Source organism: Felis catus, chromosome E3, assembly GCF_018350175.1.
Source record: "Felis catus isolate Fca126 chromosome E3, F.catus_Fca126_mat1.0, whole genome shotgun sequence".
Lineage (NCBI taxonomy): Eukaryota > Metazoa > Chordata > Mammalia > Carnivora > Felidae > Felis > Felis catus.
In genome coordinates this window covers 4,827,828-4,848,344 of record NC_058383.1, presented here as the reverse complement: position 1 = coordinate 4,848,344, position 20,517 = coordinate 4,827,828, and the positions used below count along the sequence as shown (strand labels likewise).

The 20,517-nt window shown below is 45.9% G+C and overlaps 1 long non-coding RNA gene across 1 annotated transcript; it reads right to left on the bottom strand.

The window, feature by feature from the left end:
• Nucleotides 1-1,300: 1,300 nt before the first annotated feature.
• LOC109495106 lies at nt 1,301-20,492 on the bottom strand. Its single transcript, XR_002150312.1, has 2 exons — nt 19,558-20,492; nt 1,301-2,381 (listed from the first exon to the last, which is right to left on the bottom strand). It is a non-coding gene; the product is annotated as an uncharacterized LOC109495106 (long non-coding RNA).
• Nucleotides 20,493-20,517: the final 25 nt, after the last annotated feature.

Sequence of the window (20,517 nt, the reverse complement as noted above, 5' to 3'; positions counted from 1 at the left end):
CCATAGTAACGTAAGATGCCAGCAATAGGAGACATTGGGTGTGGGGCAGCAGGGAGCTTTGTACTACCTTCACGCTCTTCTGCACATCTAATAGTATTCTAAAATTAAATTCTTATAATCAAAACCTTTTCTCAGGATGTAGGGGATGGGGATCAGACAGAGCGGACGATACTCTTAATAGGTCATCATGATGGAGCTGGATGTTTTCCCGAGTTTGTTTACCCAAAGGTGTTCCAAGTTACCGTGTGTGTGCATGTGAGCATGTGTGTGTGTTGGTGGGGGCGGGGAGAGATAGATGTGTCCGTATGTGTTGTCTGGTCTCATTTACATTACAAACTGTGCTAAGGAGATTGCAGTATATCCTCACTGGAAAAACCAAAAACCAAAAGCTCTGGGTGAAGCACTGTCCCCAGAGCAGGGTAGAAGAATGACTGATGATGTAACAGAATACATCTTTGAGCACAGCTCCGAATGCTTAACAGGCGGCCTAATTGTTGGGTTGCACGGTAATTACACACAAACCGTGACAGTCACATGGGCGACTTTCCTCGGCATGCTCTTTTGTCTTCTTGATCAACCAAGTGATGTTTCTCTAGATGGTAAAAAAAATGGAGTCTGATGGAAATGTAAAAGGGTACAACCATTATGGAACACTGCTTGATGGCTTCTTTCTTTTTTCTTTTTTTAAAAAATACTTATTTATTTTTGAGAGAAAGAGAGAGAGAGAGAGAGTGTGCTAGAGAGAGCAGGGGAGGGGCAGAGAGAGAGTGGGAGAGAGAATCCTTTGCACTGTCCGCACAGAGCCTGACCCAGGGCTCAATCTCACAGACTGTGAGATCATGACCTGAGCTGAAATCAAGACTTGGGGGCTTAACCGACTGAGCCACCCAGGCGCCCTGATGGTTTCTTTTTTTTTTTTTTTTTTTAATTTTTTTTTTAACGTTTATTTATTTTTGAGACAGAGAGAGACAGGGCATGAACAGGGGAGGGGCAGAGAGAGAGGGAGACACAGAATCCGAAACGGGCTCCAGGCTCTGAGCTGTCAGCACAGAGCCCGACGTGGGGCTCGAACTCACGGACCGCGAGATCGTGACCTGGCTGAAGTCGGACGCCCAACCGACTGCGCCCCCCAGGCGCCCCCCTGATGGTTTCTTAAAAGCTAAACATACACTTAATCATACAACCCCGCCATCCCACTCCTGGGTATATTATGTGCAAGAGAAATGACAGCATACGTCCATATAAAGACCTGGATGTGACTGTTTACAGCAGCACGATGCACAATAACTCAGAATTGGAGGCAATTTTCGCATCTATCTATTGGAAAATGGATAAACAGACTGTGGTCCATCCATGCAATGGAATGCGACTCGGTAATAATATGAAATGAATGGCTGATGCATATACCACGGGTGAAACTCGAAAACATCATGCTAAGTGAAAGAAGCCGGTAACAAAAGGCTCTGTGATTCCGTTGTTGTTAAATTCTGTAAGGTGCAAACTGATCTATTACATCGGAAAGCAGATCAGGGATTTCTGGGGCCGAGGTACAGGCAAGGATGAATTGCAAAGGACCTCGAGAAAACTTGTCCACTTCATATGTACACAGTGTGCTGTATGCCCCTCAACAAAGTTGACTTTTAAAACTTGAATTACTTGAGGGGTATACTCCTAAATCCTGTCATTTAAAGGGGATGGGGAAAGTGACACATATACCGAGCCAGACCCAATCACAGGCCAGCAATTTTCATGTATTTTTTAAAAATCTTGTTTGCTTGTCACGGCTCCCCAACAAAGTCAGAATGGCTGCCTCCAGTGTAGAGAGGAGAGAATGGAGCTTCAGAGAGACGAAGGGACTTGTCCCAGGTCACACCAGCTTCCAGCGGCTGGGGGAGGGTTTGACCCTCCCCAGCCTCCACTCCCTGCCAGCCCTGGGGAAGACTTGGAGGTCCAAGACTCTGGAATCAACCACGGAAGGAAGATGCGGTCCAAGCCTGGCTCTGTGCTCCATGTTCTACCTTCTTTAAGGCTTTGCCCAGGATGAACCAAAAGGCTCAGGATGTGCTCTGGCATTTCCCACTCCAGTCTCAGGAGGTTAAGCCAAGTTGTGGGTTTCCCGGCGGTGGGAGGGGTGTCCGCGGGTTTAGAGAAAGGGACTCCAGGAGACACTTGGGCGGGTGCAGCTGAGGAGGACTGGCGTCCTTGATTCCTCTATTTTACGTGCCAAACTCAAACACCAGCACAGGCTATGGACTCTACCTCCTGCTTTCAAATTAGAACCAGAACCCACCTGCTGTCTCCACTTCACTGCCACCATCCTGGTCCAAGCTGCCGTCATCCCTCTCCCAGACTGGTTCCTCAGCCTCCTCATTGGAGGCCCCCTGCAGTCAACAGAGAAGCCAGAACGATCTGTTAAAGCCAAAGTCAGATCCTGCCACTCCTCTGCTCCAAACCCAGCCCATCGCTTACGTCTTCTCCATGGCCAGCAGGACCCTGCCCAGCCAGGCCCCCTGCACCTCTCTGACTTCTTGCCCAGACCAGGCATGTTCCCACCCCTGGGCCTTCGCACTAGCTCTTCCCTCCGCCTAGACTGTTTCTTCCACGTGCTGGCACGTACCCACCCCCAAATCTCTTCATTTGTCTCCTGTTCCATGAGCCCTTCCCTTCTCTCCCCTTCCCTGCTTTCTGCTTCTCCAGAGCACTTCTCACCATCCGCTGTGCCATGGACCTCGCTGATTTGTCTGTTTTTTTCTTTTTATTAAAAAAAATTTTTTAATGTTTGTTATTGAGAGACAGAGAGACAGAACATGACCAGGGAAGGGGCAGAGAGAGAGGAAGACACGGAATCTGAAGCAGGCTCCAGGCTCCAAGCTGCTCAGCACAGAGCCTGATGTGGGGTTAGAGTCCACCATTCTGGGATCATGACCTGAGCTGAAATCAAGAGTTGGACTCTCAACCGAGTGAGCCATCGAGGCACCCCCTGGTTTGTGTTGTTTAATGTCTGTCCCCACCCATTATAATGCAAGCCCCAGGAAAGCAGAAATTTCCGTTTTGATCATTGCTGTACCTGTGGCACCTAGAACAGTGCTTGGCACATAGTGGGTGCTCAGTATTTGTAAAAGGAGTGAGTACATTAATAAACCCTACCCTGAGGTCTCATCCCTCTAACAGAAGGAAGTACATTTACCTCCCATGGCCACCCTAAGTGATCTTAAGGGAATCTCAAGGAAGGCCCCCAGTGTGGCACATGGTAAGCATTACTATGTGATTATTATTCTAGTCACAATTATTATGTCCTTCTGACCATTCAGTTGCGTTCCCCAAAATGAGCCGAAGTCAGACATTTAACTGACTGAGCCACCCAGGCGCCCTTTATTTTATAATTTTTTAAAAAGTTTAATTATTTATTTTGAGAGGGACATAGTGCGAGCGGGGGAGGGGCAGAGAGGGGGGAGAACCTCAAGCAGTTTCTGCATCGATATCGCGGGCTTTGAACTGATGAAACTGTGAGATGATGAGCCGAAATCAGGAGTCGGACACTCGACTGACTGAGCCACCCAGGAGCTTCAAAGTAAACTTTTCTTTTAGAGTAGTTGTAGGTGCACAGAAAGATTTCAAAGACGGTACAGAGTTTCCATATACTCTACATCCGATGTCCCTGATTGCTGACATCTTACATTACTATGGCACCTCCTTACCATTAATGAACTAATACTGATCCGTTATTATTACTTAACTCAGAGTTTCCTAGTTTTTACCTAATGTCCTTTCTCTGTCCACTCTTATTCTTCCCTCTCTCCTCCCCTTCTCTCTTTCTCTCTTTTTTTCTTTTTTTTTTTAATGCTTATTTATTTATTTTTGAGAGAAAGAGTGCAGGGGAGGGGCAGAGAAAGAGAGGGAGAGAGAGAATCCCGAGCAGACTCTGTGCTGTCGGCACAGAGCCCAACGTGGGGCTCGAACTCATGAACCACGGGATTATGACCTGAGCTGAAGTCGGATGCTTAACCGACTGAGCCACCCAAGCGTCCCACCCTTCTCATATTTTCAATTGACAGGTTTTTTTATTTAAGTTTATTTTTGAGAGAGAGACAGTGCGAGCAGAGGAGGGGCAGAGAGAGAGGGAAAGAGAGAATCCCAGGCAGGCTCCACACTGTCAGCACGGAGCCAGATGTGGGGCCCGAACCCACGAAACCGTGAGACCATGACCTGAGCCAAAACCAAGAGTCGGACGCTTAACTGTCTGAGCCACCCAGGCGCCCCTCAATTGAGGAGTATTGGTTAGCATTTCATAGAATGTTCTCCATTGGGCGTGCCTGATATTTTTCTCATAGTTAGACTGGTTATAGTTTGGGGGAGGAAGACCACAGAGGCAAAGTGACATTCTTGTCACACCCTATGAGTGGTACATGCTATCACCCTGGTTTACATGCTTTCAAACTTCATCACCTGCCTGAAGTCCTGTCAGTTTCCCCACTGTAAAGTACTCTGCCCCCCACCCCCTCATACTGTCCTCATTGGAAAGAAGTCACTGTGTGAAGTCCACACTTAAGGAGGGAGAGTAATGCTCTACATATGTTATTTGGGATCCTTCTGCATGGGAGATATGTCTCTTCTCTGCTATTTATTCAATCATTTATATCAGTACAGACTCATGGATGGTTTACACTTTGGGTTATAATCTAGTACTATGGTTTGTTTGTTTTTTAATTTTTTAAAAGTTTATTTATTGGGGCGCCTGGGTGGCTCAGTCGGTTAAGCGTCAACTTCGGCTCAGGTCATGATCTCACAGTTTGTGAGTCTGAGCTCTGGGTCAGGCCCTGTACTGACAGCTCAGAGCCTGAAGCCAGCTTTGGAATTCTGTGTCTCCCTCTCTCTCTGCTCCTCCCCCACTCACGCTCTGTCTCTCTCTCTCTCTCAAAAATAAATAAACATAAAACAAAGTTTATGTATTTATTTTGAGAGAAGGAGCATGAGCAGGGTAGGGGCAGAGAGAGACAGAGACAGAGACAGAGACAGAGAAAATCACAAGCGGGCTCCGTACTGTTAGTACAGAGCTCGACACGGGGCTTGAATTCATGAATCGTGAGATCATGACCTGAGCCGAAGTCGGATGCTTAACGGACTGAGCCACCCAGGCTCCCCTCCTAAGACATTTTAAAAATTGCATACATGGAGGGTCCATCTTTGTGCTATAACTACTCATGGATTTTGACAAGTGCGTGGTGGCATGTGTCCATCCTTACAGTATCACTGCCCTAGAATATCTCCTGTGCCTCATCTACTGAACCTCCCTGCTTCCCCAGTCCCCCAGTTACTATCTCTATAGTTTTGCCTTTTCCAGATTGTCACATAAATGGAATTATAACAAATTTAGACTTGCAGACTGGCTTTTTTTCACTTAGCAATATTCATCCATGTTTTTGTGTCTTGATGGCCCATTCCTTTTTTTGTGTGTGTGTCATCCCATTGTATGGATATACCACAATTTCTTTATCTATTTACCTATTAAAGGACATCTTAGGGGCACCTGGGTGGCTCAGTCGGTTGGGCGTCTGACTTCGGCTCAGGTCGTGATCTCACGGTTTTTGAGTTCGAGCCCCGCGTCGGGCTCTGTGCTGACGGCTGGGAGCCTGGAGCCTGCTTTGGATTCTATGTCCCTTTCTCTCTCTGTCCCTCCCCAACTTGTGCTCTTTCCCTCTATGTCTCTCAAAAAATAAATAAACGTAAAAAAATAAAAATAAAAAATAAAAGACGTCTTGGGGGGAAGAAAAAAGAATAGTTACAAACTGAGAGGGAGTCAAACCACAAGAGATTCTTAAATACAGAGAACAAACTGAGGGTTGATTGGGTTGGGGGAGAAGGGTAAATGGGCCATGGGCATTGAGGAGGGCGCTTGTTGGGATGAGCACTGGGTGTTGTATGTAAGCGATGAATCATGGGAATCTATTCCCGAAGCCAAGAGCACACTGTATACTCTGTATGTTAGCCAGCTTGACAATAAATTATATTTTTAAAAAAAGGACTTCTTGTTTTTGGTAATTATGAATAAATCACGGATTTGAAAGAGATAAAACATATGTTTTAGGGCAGACATAACTACCTTCCAATCAGTTGGGTGAATGCATGGTACGAGTGTTGCATCATTACCCTAAGACAAAAGTTAGAATTCTCAAACTGTCTCCAAAGTGGTTGCACCATTTGCATCCTGCCAGCAAAGAATGAGACTTCTGTTGCTTCACATCCTTGCAGGCAATTGGTGTTGTAAAGATTATTTTGGGTTTTAGTCCTAATGGGTATGTAGTGGTATCTCACTGATGTTTTGTTTTTTTCCCTAATGTTAAATGATGTTGAGCATCTTTTCATATGCTTATTTGCCATTTGTCGATCTTCTTTGGTGAGGTATCTGTTCAGATATCTTGTCCATTAAAATTTTTGTTCGTAATTGCTGTGTTTTTCTTTTTGTTTATTTATTTATTTTGAGAGAGAGAGAGAGAGAGAGGGCACAAACAGGAGGAAGGGGAGAGAGAGAGGAGAGAGAAAATCCCAAGCAGGCTCTGTGCTGTCAGTGCAGAGCCTGATGGTGGGCTCCGAACCCATGAACCATGAGAGCATGACCTGAACCAAAATCAAGAGTCAGAGGCTTAACTGACTGAGCCACACAGTAATTATTGAGTTTTAATTAAAAAAAAAAATTTAATGTTTGTTTTTGAGAAAGAGAGACAGAGCGTGAGGGAGGGAGGGGCAGAGAGAGAGGGGGACACAGAATCCAAAGCAGGCTCCAGGCTTTGAGCTGTCAGCACAAAGCCTGATGTGGGGCTCGAACTCACAGACTGTGAGACCATGACCTGGACCGAAGCTGACGCTTAACCGACTGAGCCACCTAGGTGTCCCAAGAGTTTTTTTTTTATGTATGTGTTTTGGGTCCAAGCCCTTTACCTGATGTGTGATTGACAAATATTTTCTCCCAGTAGGTAACCTGTATCTTCATTCTCTTAGCAGTGTTATTCACAGAGCAAAGTTTTTAAATTTGATAAAGTCCAGTTTATTAAATTTGAGTGGGGGGATTATGCTTTTGGTGTTGTATCTAGAAACTCATCACCAAACCCAGGGTGGTATGTATTTTCTCCTAATTTTTTTTCTTCTAGAAAATTCTAGAAAACATGCAGCCCAACCCTGGTGCCCTGTTAAGTCTATGTTGTAGCTGATCTGACTCCTCCATGAGAACAGGCTTCCCCCTCCCCTTAAATAATCCACAGAAATAATCCACAGAAATATGGATACTGATGGGTATGGGCTGAATTTGTCCCTTCAAGTCCATATGTTGAATTCCTAACTTCCAGAACCTCAAAATGTGACTGTTTCTGCAGATAAGGCCTTTCAAGAGGTGATCGAGTTAAGATAAGACTGTTAGGGTGGGGCTTAATCCAACATGACTGCTCTCCCTATGGGAAGAGGGAATGTGGCCACAGAGACACCAGGGATGTGCACTGACTCAGGAAAGACTACGTGAGAAGGTGGCCATCTACCAGCTTCAGGAGAAACCAACTCGGCCAACACCTTGATCTCAGACTTCTAGCCTCCAGAACTGAGAGAAAATAAATCTCTATCGTTTAAGCCTCCCAGTCCGTGGTATTTTACTATGGCAGCGCTAGCAAACGAATGCACTGTCACAATGAAGTTTTATCAGAGTATGGCGCAAAGACTCTCTATGGGTCGAGAGGTGGGTATGTGGCCTTGGCCAAGGAGAGCAAGGGTGGGCAGAAAGGGATTGATTGGGAAAACCCAGACCTAAGATTAAAATTGGCTGGTGTCCTTTCTCCGTGCCAAGTCTACCTGACACGTCCAATGACTCTGGACAGAGCAGACCGAGTCCAAACTGGAAATTGATATCTTACAGTCTTGTCATGTACTGCTACCCAAAGCCTCTGAGTATATCTTCACGGTGTCCTTGAGACCTCAGGTGACAAAGGCAGGGGAGTAGGTGACTACCTGCTGGGGGGATCGAGGGGTTGGTCCACATGATTGTCCATACCCATGACATGAGGGCTGAAGTTGACCAATGGCATAATGGAATTTTGAGGACATTTTGATGGTTGCCATGGGGCCATGCTATGGCTTTCATTGGCAACTTGGATAGTATACTGGTCAAGATGAGTAATTATAGCTGCTATAAAAAACAATCTCCAATCTCCGTGGCTTAACATAATGAAATTTCATGTATCACCTACATCACAGTCCAGCATGGGTTGGATGGCTCTCCTGGGTTAGGGGCAGAATGTCCTCTGGGTTCTTGAGCCTTCCATCTTGTACAGACATATAAATGTGTGGTTGCTTCTCCAGAGGTCACTGCAGAAGGGGAAGAGATAGCCAGAGGATTGCACGAGAATGTTTTAGAGGCCCAGTCTAGAAGCGACCTACATTTCTTCTGTCCACTTTTTCAATACCCAGAACAAACTTCCAAGGAGCCTGAAAGATGTAGTCTTCCCCTGTGCCCGGGGAGAGGAAGCAGTGTGGCAAACACTTGGTGTTGTCTCTACCACGGCTAAAGACACAGATTTTCCTATCCAGCCTGCAACTGTTGGGATGCTGGAGAAGATGGTGGGTGGGGACTCAGTCTCCACAGTCAGCGATGATGGTTGTGACAGCCATTTCCGTCTAGCAAGACAGGAGGAGAGTTGGCTTAGCGATAAACAGGCCAAGAGTTGGGGGCTTTCTTGACCACGGGTCTGGTGTGAATTAAGGAGGGAGCTTGTCGGGAGTGCTCCTGGAAGAAGAAGGTGTTGTGATGAGCAGCGTTTCGGATAGTAAATCCCACTGGCGTTCTGTTGGAAGTGTTAGCGAGACACTAGTGATGAACAAAGTAGCTGCCGTGTCTGGGGCCAGGCAGGCCTGACTCTGTGCAGCCCTCGTCACAGGTCATAGGCCTGAAGTTGCATGTGGAACTGGTCTGTGAGCCAAGGGCCAGCGGGAGCCTCTGCCAGCACCTGCTTCCACAACAGAAATGAGATCAGCCCGCGGGAGCACCTCATCTGTCTTATGCCCATTTCCCTTTTGTCTTGTCTCCCCTCTGCTCACATTAAAGTTATCGCAGCTTGTTCTGTGTGTCTGTGTAAACCATCTCCAGTCCTGCCCAGAATGAAACAGGGAGATATACACAAATGTGGCGGAGAAGAGAGTCTGGGGCACTGAGAAGTTGCCTTCTCATTCCTTGTGTCCATAGCTCTTCCCCCAGTCATCAGGGTATTTGGTGGGGGAAGGGGCTTGTGAAAGGGCAGGCGGGGGTGGGCAGAGGGAGACTGAGCCCTGAAAGAGCCACCTTTCTGTTTTTCAACCCCCTAAGTAGACTGCAGACAGATGTCTTTTGAAAAGACAGATGTCTCAAAGTCAAACTAATTTTTTTGGTGTCAGGTTGGGGATTACGGAAAGGAAAAAAGATTATTGCAAAACTTACGGTTTACCCTATAAACCACAGAGGGGGGCTGCTTGCAGGGGGAACTAAGAGCCTCTTTCACACCCAAAAGAAATAAGAGCTTGAGAGGAGGGCAAGGAGGGGAGACTCAAGAGGGAGGCTCGGAGGAGCAGACTCGCTGCTCCGTCGGAACCTGGGTCATGGGAGCCAAGCTAGGTCCAGCTATGGGAAGGTGGCGTTCAGGACGGTTGACTTTGCAGCTGTGTGAACTCCTATCAGCTGCACAAGCTCCCCTCTTGGGGCCCCACCCCACTCTTGGGAGCACCATCGGAGTGAGATAATCAGGGTGATGAGTACCAGCTGCTGTAACAAACCACCTATCTGTATGTGTGACAACGAACGGTGTGTCCCAGACGCCTCTCCCTCTGGTTCTCTTGCTCTGGACTAGTGTTCCGAACCGCTCTGACACTGCAGGCTCAGGGGTCCCTCTGCCCCCGGCTGCAGGCTTTGTAAGCGGTCCATCCTGCTGATTCTGGAGCTCCTAGTCAGTGAGGCACCAGCTGTATCAGGCTCTGAAGAGGAGTTGCCCCGGTGGCTCGCTGGCCCAGGGGGGCCATCAGAACCTGGTGGGCTAGTTCACGGTCAGTGCTGAAGGCAGGGTAAGGGGTTCTCCAGGGACATTTCACGGAGCCTGTGGGATGCTCATTCCAGGCCTCTCGATGCGCCTCCCCTGTTCCGGCCTCCCTGGAGAGATTAGCGAGCACTTCCTGATTTGCCTTCCGTGACGGCCCTCTCTCCTCATCCTCAAGTTAGGTTGCCCATCCTCTCTTGGCCTTCTTTGTCAGCTCCTCTTTTCCTTCCGGCCTTGACGTTGGAGAGCCTCTGCCCCGTCTCCCTTTACACCTTTGTGCTCGTCCTGAGGAACTGCATCCGTTCCAGGTGACCTTGCAGCACTGGTGACTGCGGCTTTGTGGCTAAAATTTCCTCCCCCTTCCTTTGAATATACATTTCCTTGAGTCTACACCAGGAGACAGCTGCCAGGAAGGAATTTTATTAATAGATTTGCCTTTGCGTCTGGGAAATGAAGGACATCTACCACACGCTCCTGCCGTGTCCCGAGCAGCCCGTGTTTTCATGGTTGCACATTTCATTCATCTTGGGCTTCACCTAACTTGGGGGGACGCTTCTGACATATTTCTATCATTCCACAAAGAACTTATTAGATACCCACTTACTGAGCGCCTACCCAGCATCCATGTCCCTTTCTAGTATTACCAGCTCTCCATCTGGAATCTTCCTCTCGCCTTTGGGAGAAATTGATCCCCCCTGAAGTTTCGGCAGGGGCCCTCATTTAACTCACCAAGTGATGCGTTCCATTCTCCAGGCCCTGTCACTGGTTCAGGGGTGAGCCCATGACTCAAGTCAGAGTGAATTTCAGCACCCCTACTTGGAATCCCAGGGCAAACCTCCCCATTGGCCTCTCTTTGGAAGTGAATGTGGAAGCATGAAGCTCCACTGGGTGGCTGGCAGCCATCCCACCACCGGGAGAAAAGCTGGTTGGGGAAGGAAGCCGTTACTCGTTACTCGGGTGACAGAGTGACAGAGCGAGGGACAAAAACAACCCCTGTCCTTGATGATGCCATTGAGCTGCTGATTCAAACTCTGAAGCGTGCCCCATCTCTGAACATTTACGGTTCATGAAGTGTCCTTTGTTATTTAATCCAGTTTGAGTTGGGCTATTACTCGAAACATAAAGAACCCTGGTAACACCTCCCACTTTTGTTCTTCTGTATTGGTCGTGTTTGGTAACCATGAGACTAGTGGCCCAAATTCATTGGATGTGTTTTACATGCCTGCATTATCTCATTTAACCTCCCAACAACCCTCTGAGGTAGAGTCTCTTATCCTTACTTTATAGAGGAGGAAATTGAGACTCAGAGAGATTAAGTAACCAGCCTAAAACCACACAACCACGAGAGATGGATCCTGGACTGGAACTCAGGAAGCCTGATTCCTGAGCTCACACTCTTAACCCCTACATGACTTCCCACCCTACACTCATTCTGAATTTCTTCCTGGGATGACATTCATGTCTGTGCTTCACAGAGTCCAGCGTCAGCCCCGATGTGCTTGGGTGTCCAGAATGTTAATAAGGAAATCATGACTCAGGAACTAACTGATATAGGCAGGCTAGGTCCGAGCATCCAGGAGGGGTTCCGCAGGGCCAGCCAAGATGGTCCTTGGCTTTGTGCAGGGCAGAAACCAAACACGAGCCAGGAGGAAGTGAGAGCAGTGTCTATTGAAGATGTAGAGAGAGCACATACAGACAGGGCGTCTGGGACACTCGGAAAGGAAAAGGGGCGTGAGTCTCATCTTTATTTGGGGACTGGGGTTTTTAGGGAGGATGTGGTCTGGCATACGTGTCCTCCCAGGCATCCAGGAACCTGTCAAAACAAAGATGAGTGCTCAGGTGTCCTCCATAAGTCACTTACACCCTGGAGCCAGGGGTCTTCGTATCAAGGGATCTGGACTTACTGGTCTTGGAAAACATACATGATGCCACCTCGCCCCGTCACTCCTTAGGTGTTTTCTACTGTGCTGGGAGACTCCAAAGAGATCATTATCTCCTTGACCTTTATAAGGAGGACATACATTGTCGGTGTTACAAGCCATGTGGAGGGCGGGGGTGCAGGTCCTAGCAAGGACAGAGCAGGAAAAGGAGCAAAGAAGCAGGGTTTTTTCACGGGATGCCTTCAGGTTGTCTGTCTCATTGGCCATGAAGTGCCATTCATTTCTTCCTCCCAGCTCTGAGAGAGCATTCACAAGACTGTTCCTTGTCCTTCTCTACCCTCTTTCTGTGTGACACACACATCAAACAGGCAGAGCACAAGCTGTATAGTTTATATGGAGGCACCGTCCTCCACCAGCCCGCCTGTAATTTCTTGCTCCTCTTTTCTCCAGGTTGTCAGACAGCTTCTCTTTTCTGAAAATGTCCCAGTGGTTGTCCTAAGACGACTCAGCCCCAACTCAACGTCCAGGGCTGGACGCTCCTTTTGCTCAGCACTACTAGCCAAGGGGTAACCAGATTCCAACTGTGAGACTACCTCTTGGTCCCAACCAAGGTAGAAAACTAGAAGCTCTATGGAGAGGCATCCCGATGGCGGCTGGAGATAGGATATCCAAGATTTAGCCAATAAAAATAGAAGACGCCCAGTTAAACTTGAATTTCAGATAAACAAGAGATAAGTTTTGAGTGCAAGTGTGCTTACGCTCTCGTTCTCCAAGGGCTACCACAGCTGATGGTGAACTGCAGTGTTGGTGACCAGAGTAACAGAACATTTGGGTAAGGAGAGCTGAGCAGTGTACCAGGTCAAGACTAATTCAGAAGCGATCAGGAAATGGAGGTTCTGCCCTGACAGTCCCGTTGGACGTCGTAGCCGAACACAGCTGCTCTAAGGGGCATAATCAAGGTAGCAAAGGCCAAGTGGAAATTCGAAAGCATAAGCTACATTGCATTCCAAGCTGGCTAATGTACAAGACATGGCCCCAGGGACCGGCTGGAGGACTCTGTGGTTCAGTGATATCCAGGATATCGATTTCCTTTGGGTGGATGTCATCTTTTTTCTTGCATTCATGCAATGTATTTTTATTGAACATCTGTTATGAGCTAGGCACTAAAATCGCTGCCCCGATACAATAAGAAGCAGATACAGACCCATCCTTGCCTTCCAACAAAAATATCCGTGCGATGTCCCTTTTAAAATTTTTCCTGTTTTCCTCCATTGTAAAATTCCTCCTGACCAATAAATCACTGACTGTAAATGAGCCTCGTGCGCTATATTTGTCTGTTGCGATGGTAGCTATGAAGTCCTGTATCCCGTTTCTAAAGTATTGCCTCAGTCATTCCCTGGGGGACAAGAGATCATGGTATAAACGGTGGTTGATCCTGTCAACTGATCTTGCAGCAGGTAAAAAACTGATACCACAGGTCTAGTTTCAGGGGCTGACAGGAGGGATTAGGAATGCTCCCAGGAGAAATTCTTTGCTGTATGTTTCACAGGTGCTACAGTCCTTCCTATCACATTTGAATTCGGTTTTTGATTTTAGGCTTAAATAGTGTTTTCTCCTGTGCTATTTATAGAACACAAGCATCAAGGTTCATGCTTGGAGGTTTTGAAGAACAGAGGGAAAAAGTAAAATGTGGGAAACGCATGAGTTTCAGGAACCGACAAACCACTGAGAGATTTATCCCAGGAAAGTAATTCAACTGAAAAAAATAAAATAAAAGTTCTGAATAGGTTACTTGCAAAACTATAAAATTAAAAAGTGGGAAATAATACAAATATCTAATAATAAGATGATATTGAGGTCATTATGTTGCATCCCTGATTAATAATTAAAACTGTCTAGATAGAGGAATAACACCTATGATAAACTAAAAGAAGCAAAATTCGAAAATTGTCTGGATGCTATGATTGTATCTATGTAAACCATTTAAATGAATATATAAAATTCATGTTTTATATGTTTATAGAAATACACAAGAAATACACAAGCAGTTAAGACAGTAAAATATAGCCTTTTTCTATGTTGTTATGTATGTATTTCTATAAAGTGTAAAATGAATTTAAAAAGAAAAATACGAGGTGGGGAAAAAAGAGCTCAGTGACTACGTGTTTCTCTCAAGATTTGGAGGTTTTAAGTTGCAAGTTACAGAAGAGGTAATTCCACATGGTTTTAAAAAATAAAGGGGACTTTTGGCTCATCTAACAGGGAAGTCCAGAGGTGGTGTAAGCTTCAGGCACGGTTTGCTCAGGGCTCAGACTCCATTCCTCTGTGCCTCTCTTAGGTCTGCCCTCCCCAGTGTGTAGACTTCTTTCTTGGACTTTCTTCATAGTCCCAAGGTAAAGGAAGTGAAGCTACAGGCTTCTTCTTTAATATCTTTACTCAATCTTGGGGAGAAGAGGCACCATGGCACGGGGATCCTAGCTTCATTCTGATTGGGTCTCTGGTATTCCAGAGGCTGGCTTTTGTTTTGAAAAATTACTGTGATAAGGAGTATAGGATTGCCTTGACTGACTGATACCAATGAAGTCCCCCACCCCCTGAGCTGAGGTAGTTCAATCCGACCCAAAGAGCACATAGGGAGGTGTCTGGCTTACCTGGGGATAGGGAATCTCAGTGTCCATTGTATAATGTCTGTGCAGAAGAGTGTCATGAAAAGCACAGATATGAATTGGAAGGCAGCTGAGAATTTGATAAATACCTAGTTCCTTGGCTACACACTTTAAGTGTCTTCCTTCCCTTCTGAAATTATCTCAGCCATCACAGGAAGAAATTCCAGATGAATTACAGATCAAAGTATGAATCAACTAGAAGAAAATACTGGAGAATATATTTGTGTGTGTATTTGTGTGTGTGTGTGTGTGTGTGTGTGTGTGTGTGTGTGTGTGTGTAATTTTGGAGTAAAGAATACCTTAAAAATTGTTTTTAATGTTTATTTACTTTTGAGAGAGACAGACAGATCGCGAGAGGGGTAGGGGCAGAGAGAGAGAGAGGGAGACACAGAATCTGAAGCAGGCTCCAGACTCCAAGCTGTCAGCAGAGTCTGGCACGGGGCTCAAGCCTACAAACCTCGAGATTATGACCTGAGCTGAAGCTGGATGCTTAACCAACTGAGCCACCCAGGTGCCCCAAAAATACCTTTTAAGTAAGATTTAAAATTTCTTTTAGGTTTTATTTTTGACAGAGAGAGAGAGAGAGAGAGAGAGAGAGAGAGAGAGAGAGAGAGAGAGAGAGACAGCGCGAGCAGGGGAGGGGCAGAGAGAGAGGGAGACACAGAATCCTAAGCTGGCTCCAGGCTCTGAGCTAGCTGTCAGCACAGAGCCTAATGTGGGGCTCAAACCCACAAACTGTGAGATCATGACCTGAGCTGAAGTCGGATGCTTAACCGACTGAGTCACCCAGGCGCCCCTAAATAAGATTTTTTTTTTTTTAAGTCACAAAGGAAAGGCTGATAAACGTATTCTGGAATTTAAAAGCTCTGTGTGACAAAAACACTATTAACCAAGTTAATACCAAGTGAACAAATATGTGATATATAGAAGAAAATATTTGGAGTTTATGTCAGAGATAAAGGGTTAATATTCAGAATGCGATAGAGAATATCTACTTCTTCCTTTTAGTAATAACCTATCAAGTGCTAGCTGAACACCTGGCAGCACAGCCAGAGATACATTTCCCAGCTCCCCTTTGGCCATGTGACTAACTTCTGGCCAATGGGATCTCAGCAGGAAGAGCTAAGTGCAGTTTACAAGTTCCATTCTTTATTGTTTGCTTTTAATTTTTTTAAAGTTTGTTTATTTACTTTTGAGAGAGAAGGGGGGAGGGGCAGGACAGAGGGAGAGAGAGAATCCCAAGCAGAGCCCAACACGGGGATTGAACTCACGAACTGTGACACTGTGACACTCGACCAACCAAGTCACCCAGGCGCCCCCTACAAGTTCCACCCTTAAGGGTAAACGGCCTTTCCTTTCCTTCTTTTCCCTTTCTCAGGGGCTCGAAGGTGGTGACCTGGGGGTAAGGACACCACCCTAGTGCTGTGTCTCCAACCTGTGCACAAAGTGCCGTGGGGTGCCAGAACAAGCTTCTGGGGTGCTGTGGGGCATCTTAACATTTTGAGGAAACAAAGCTATTTCTGTGTCGTGCATGACACGACAGCTTGAACTAGTTCACATTTTCAACATTAGGTCACCAAGTTCCTGATATTGCATCTTTGAGAAGATGGATTTAGGAAGCAATTGCTATTGGAATATCCACGTGGAGCAGATTAACGAGAACAGTGGTTCCCAATCTGATTTTAAAGTTTGATAAACTGTGCAACGGACACTAAGTTGTTAGGACATAAATATTTATGAAGTTGTTTGGAGCTCATTATTTAAGAGTGGAGATTGTTAGATATTTCTTTGGGCTTAGGAGCTCTGTGAAAGAATCTCTAAGGCACTTACGGGTGCCCTGCACAGAGAAAGTTTGGGAATTTTTGCCTGGTGGTGGAGAACAAGATAGGAAGAATCCGGGTCTTTGTGTGATCTTGTGGATCTCCTGGGACAGAACTGCCGACTGCTGTGGACTGCCACCTTCCTCAGGACAATAGTGTGTGAAAGAAATAGACTTCTTTCCTATTGCAGCCATTGTGTTTGGGGATCTCTCGGTCCTAACGGCAAAGCAGACGTTGTAGGTGTCCCGCCTATATCCCCGCAGCCCACTGGAGAGGTCACCTGCAATGGTTCCTGTACATGCTGATGGAGTCTCTGCTTCAGGGGGTTCTCTCCTTGGGGCTGGGCTGGGCTCTGTGTGGGCAGGCCAGAAGGACTAGGGAGGTACCGCCTCAGCAATGGCTGGGTGAATACCGCTGCTGCGCTGTCCCTCGGTGGAACGATTCGGAGGCATATTCTTTGGAGCCTCTCAGAGGGTCCCCGGTGGGACTGAGGTCCGCGTGCCCACCTGTACTCATCAACATCTGCTTTCTTGGCTTTCCAGTCTTCTCTCACTTTCCCAATCCCTCGCCATGTTTCCTGGGATTATCTCCAAAAACAAGCTACTTGGGGGCACCTGGGGGGCGTGGTCGGTTAATCGTCTGACTCTTGATCTCAGGTCATGATCTCACAGGTTCACGAGTTCGAGCCCCGCACTGGGCTGTGTGCTGATGGTGCAGAGCCTGCTTGGGATTCTCTCTCCTTCTTTCTGCCCCTCCCTTGCTTGTGCTCTCTCTCTCTCAAAATAAATAAATAAACTTAAAACAAACAAACAAACAAGCTGCCTTTACCAAATCCTTGCTTTGGGGTTTGCTTTTTGAGGGCGGAGGGGGCTAAACCAAGAGAAGCAGCTAGTCCGTACCTTAACAAATACATAACATATGTAAATAAGTACTGCAAAGCAACAGGAAAATGGTAAACAACTCAAATAAAAATGGATAACTGTAAACAACTCACAACAGAGGAAACGTAATTGGCCAATAAGCACAAAAGACATTCATCACTAGAAACTGGCCAGTGGTGATCAAGATAGCACAACACAGTAATTGAGAATACTGACTCTTGAGTCCAAAGGTCTGAGTTTGAATCTCTAATGCTTTCTAGCTCTATGTCCCTAGGGAATTTAACTTCTCTGTGCCAGTTTCTTCATCTATGGGTTAATAATAATGATAATAATAATAATAATAATTATTATTATTATTATTATCTCATTGAGTTCCTATAAAGATTAAATGATATTTAAAAAATTTTTAAGTGCTTACAACAGTAACTGGAACCCAGGAATCACTTTATAAATGTTTGTTGAGCAAATAAATAAAATGTCATTTTATCCATTAGAATGATAAATATTAAAGGAACTGATCTATTAAATGCTGGCAAGGGTTTGGAGAGACAGATTCAGACATTTGTGGTGGAAAAGCAATTTAACAGCATCTATTAAAATTAAAATGCTTATATATTCTTTGGCTCAGAAATTCTACTTCACATAGCTGCCCTAGAAAAACACACCTAGTTGCGTGCAATGAAGCTCACACAGGTATTTCCACTGTAGCATTGTTTGTAATAGCAAAAACTGACATGAACCTCCATGTTTAGTAATAGAACAGTATATTGCAAACTGGTGGCCCTTGGGCTAAATTTGTCCTGCGGGTATGTTCTGCTTAGCCTGAATGGTGTTTTAAAAGCCTAGGTTAGTTGCCAACACTAAAAAAATTAGATTTATGGGGGCACCTGAGTGGCTCAGTTGATTAGGTGTCTGACTTCAGCTCAGGTCACGATTTCAGTCTGAGAGTTCAAGCCCCGCATGGGGCTCTGTGCTGACAGCTCAGAGCCTGGAGCCTGCTTCGGATTCTCTCTCTCTCTCTCTCTCTCTCTCTCTCTCTCTCTCCCTACCCTGCTTGTGCATGCATGCTCTCTCTCTCTCAAAAATAAATTATTTATTTAAAAAATCAGATTTATGTTCTAAAAACCCAGATTTTCAAGTACTCTTGAAACACTGTAATTCAAGTTATCAATCCTTTTGGTCTGCATAAACAGCTATTTCTGCTTAGAAAAAAATAAACTTGCTCTACTTTGTCACTCTACTTATTACTTGCATAGTCCCTGTAGGCACTGGAATTTGGGACCCTGGAAAACGAGTTATAGCTCAGCTATGTAATGAAATGCATATAATGAGGTAAATCAATATAATAGATATTTATGTGGAAAGATCACCAAGACTGAAAAAAAACAAAAAGGAAGATAGAGTACCATTATGTATGATGCCATTTCTGTAAACAACAAATTATATATTTGTGTATATACACTAGGATGTAAACTATAAAATACAGGAACATTTCTGTTTTATTGCTATATTCCCAGTGCCTAGAAAAGTGCCTGGCATATATTGGGTGCTCAATATATATTTGTTGAATACTTATGAATAAATGTATAAGATTATTATTTTTTTTAATTTTTTTTCAATGTTTATTTATTTTTGGGACAGAGAGAGACAGAGCATGAACGGGGGAGGCGCAGAGAGAGAGGGAGACACAGAATCGGAAACAGGCTCCAGGCTCCGAGCCATCAGCCCAGAGCCCGACGCGGGGCTCGAACTCACGGACCACGAGATCGTGACCTGGCTGAAGTTGGACGCTTAACCGACTGCGCCACCCAGGCGCCCCAAGATTATTATTTTTTAAGTAGGCTTCATGCCCAGCATGGAGCCCAACATGGGGCTTGAACTCACAACCCTGAGATCAAGACCTGAGCTACCAAGAGTCTTTTAATTGACTGAGCCAGGTCAATTGGCTGTACCCAGGTACCCCTATGAATAAATGTACAAAAGAATTTGGGGAGGATATACGAAATAAGTGGTTAATTTTTTCAAGGGATTGGGATTTCGGGGTGATGTCCAAGGAAGGGTTTTGTTTTTGTTTTGTATAGTTTCTTTTACAAGAACACAGTATTAATTGTGAAAAAAAAATTTAAATTAAAGACAACGCAAAACACAAAGGTGATCAAACCAAGATTAAAAGTTAAGGGTCATCTGGAGAAAAATCAATGGGGATAAAAGTAAACTTGCATTTATAAGCAAAAAAAAAAAAAAAGAAAAATTAACTCAAAATACTTAACCACAAGCTCAGAATTAAGCAGCAAGGTGAGTCAGCTGGAGACACTGATGCAATCCAGCCCACTCTGGATAAGTGATGACTTTCCATCCATAACTTACAGTCAGTCCCCACGCCCCCGAGGCGGGGGGGTGGGGGGGGGGAGGCATCACATCTTCTGATTTGGGGAATTTGTTTTTCAATACTGTGTCCACAAGTTCATGATGGCCTTGCACATCATGTACCAGAAGGTGCCCAGCTTGTAAGTTTTTTAAAAAGGAAGAAGAAAAGGAATCAAGAAGCTGGGGTAGGTAGCAAAGACAGAAAAAGAGAAGAGCTTTAAAGCCAGTGTTTGGAGATCAGATATTTCCCTTCAAAGGGAAGACAGGCCTGACTGATTTTTCAGAGGCATCAAGAATAGACTGGTCCCAGCGGATTCAGAGGCGTTCGGAGCAAAGGAACGCTCCACGGGAGACTTCTCCATGCTATGTTTGGAAGCAGCTCTTCTCACCCCAGGTTCAACTGTCATTAAACAGCCTTAGTTCTTATCCTCCAGGTTTGGAGTCAAGCAATTGTCATTGTTCCCAGGGGCAGCATGTTCAGAGCTGTTCTGAGACAGCAGGCGCAAAGACACTGGAACGGTTCGGACAGAGCCCAACGGCGTGGCTGGCAGAAAGCAAAAAAGCAAATCCTGCCCTTCACGAAGACTCAGTACAGGAGCCCCTAAGGGTGCCTGCCACGGGCCAGCCGGAGCCCCTGCTTGGCTTGGTTCTACCGAAGCCGCCAGGCGGCTCGGGCCGCTTCACAGCACCGGCGTTCTCGCCCGCGCTAGCTTAGGACCGTCGTTTAGGAAGATTTCTGGCAACAGCGTCCCAAAGTTCGACCTTCCGGCCCCAAGACACGACCACCTTCTGGAGGAGCCCAGGCGCGCAGCTAGGGACACCCGTGACAGCTCTTCCGCTAGCGGCAAGCCCCGCCTCCAGCT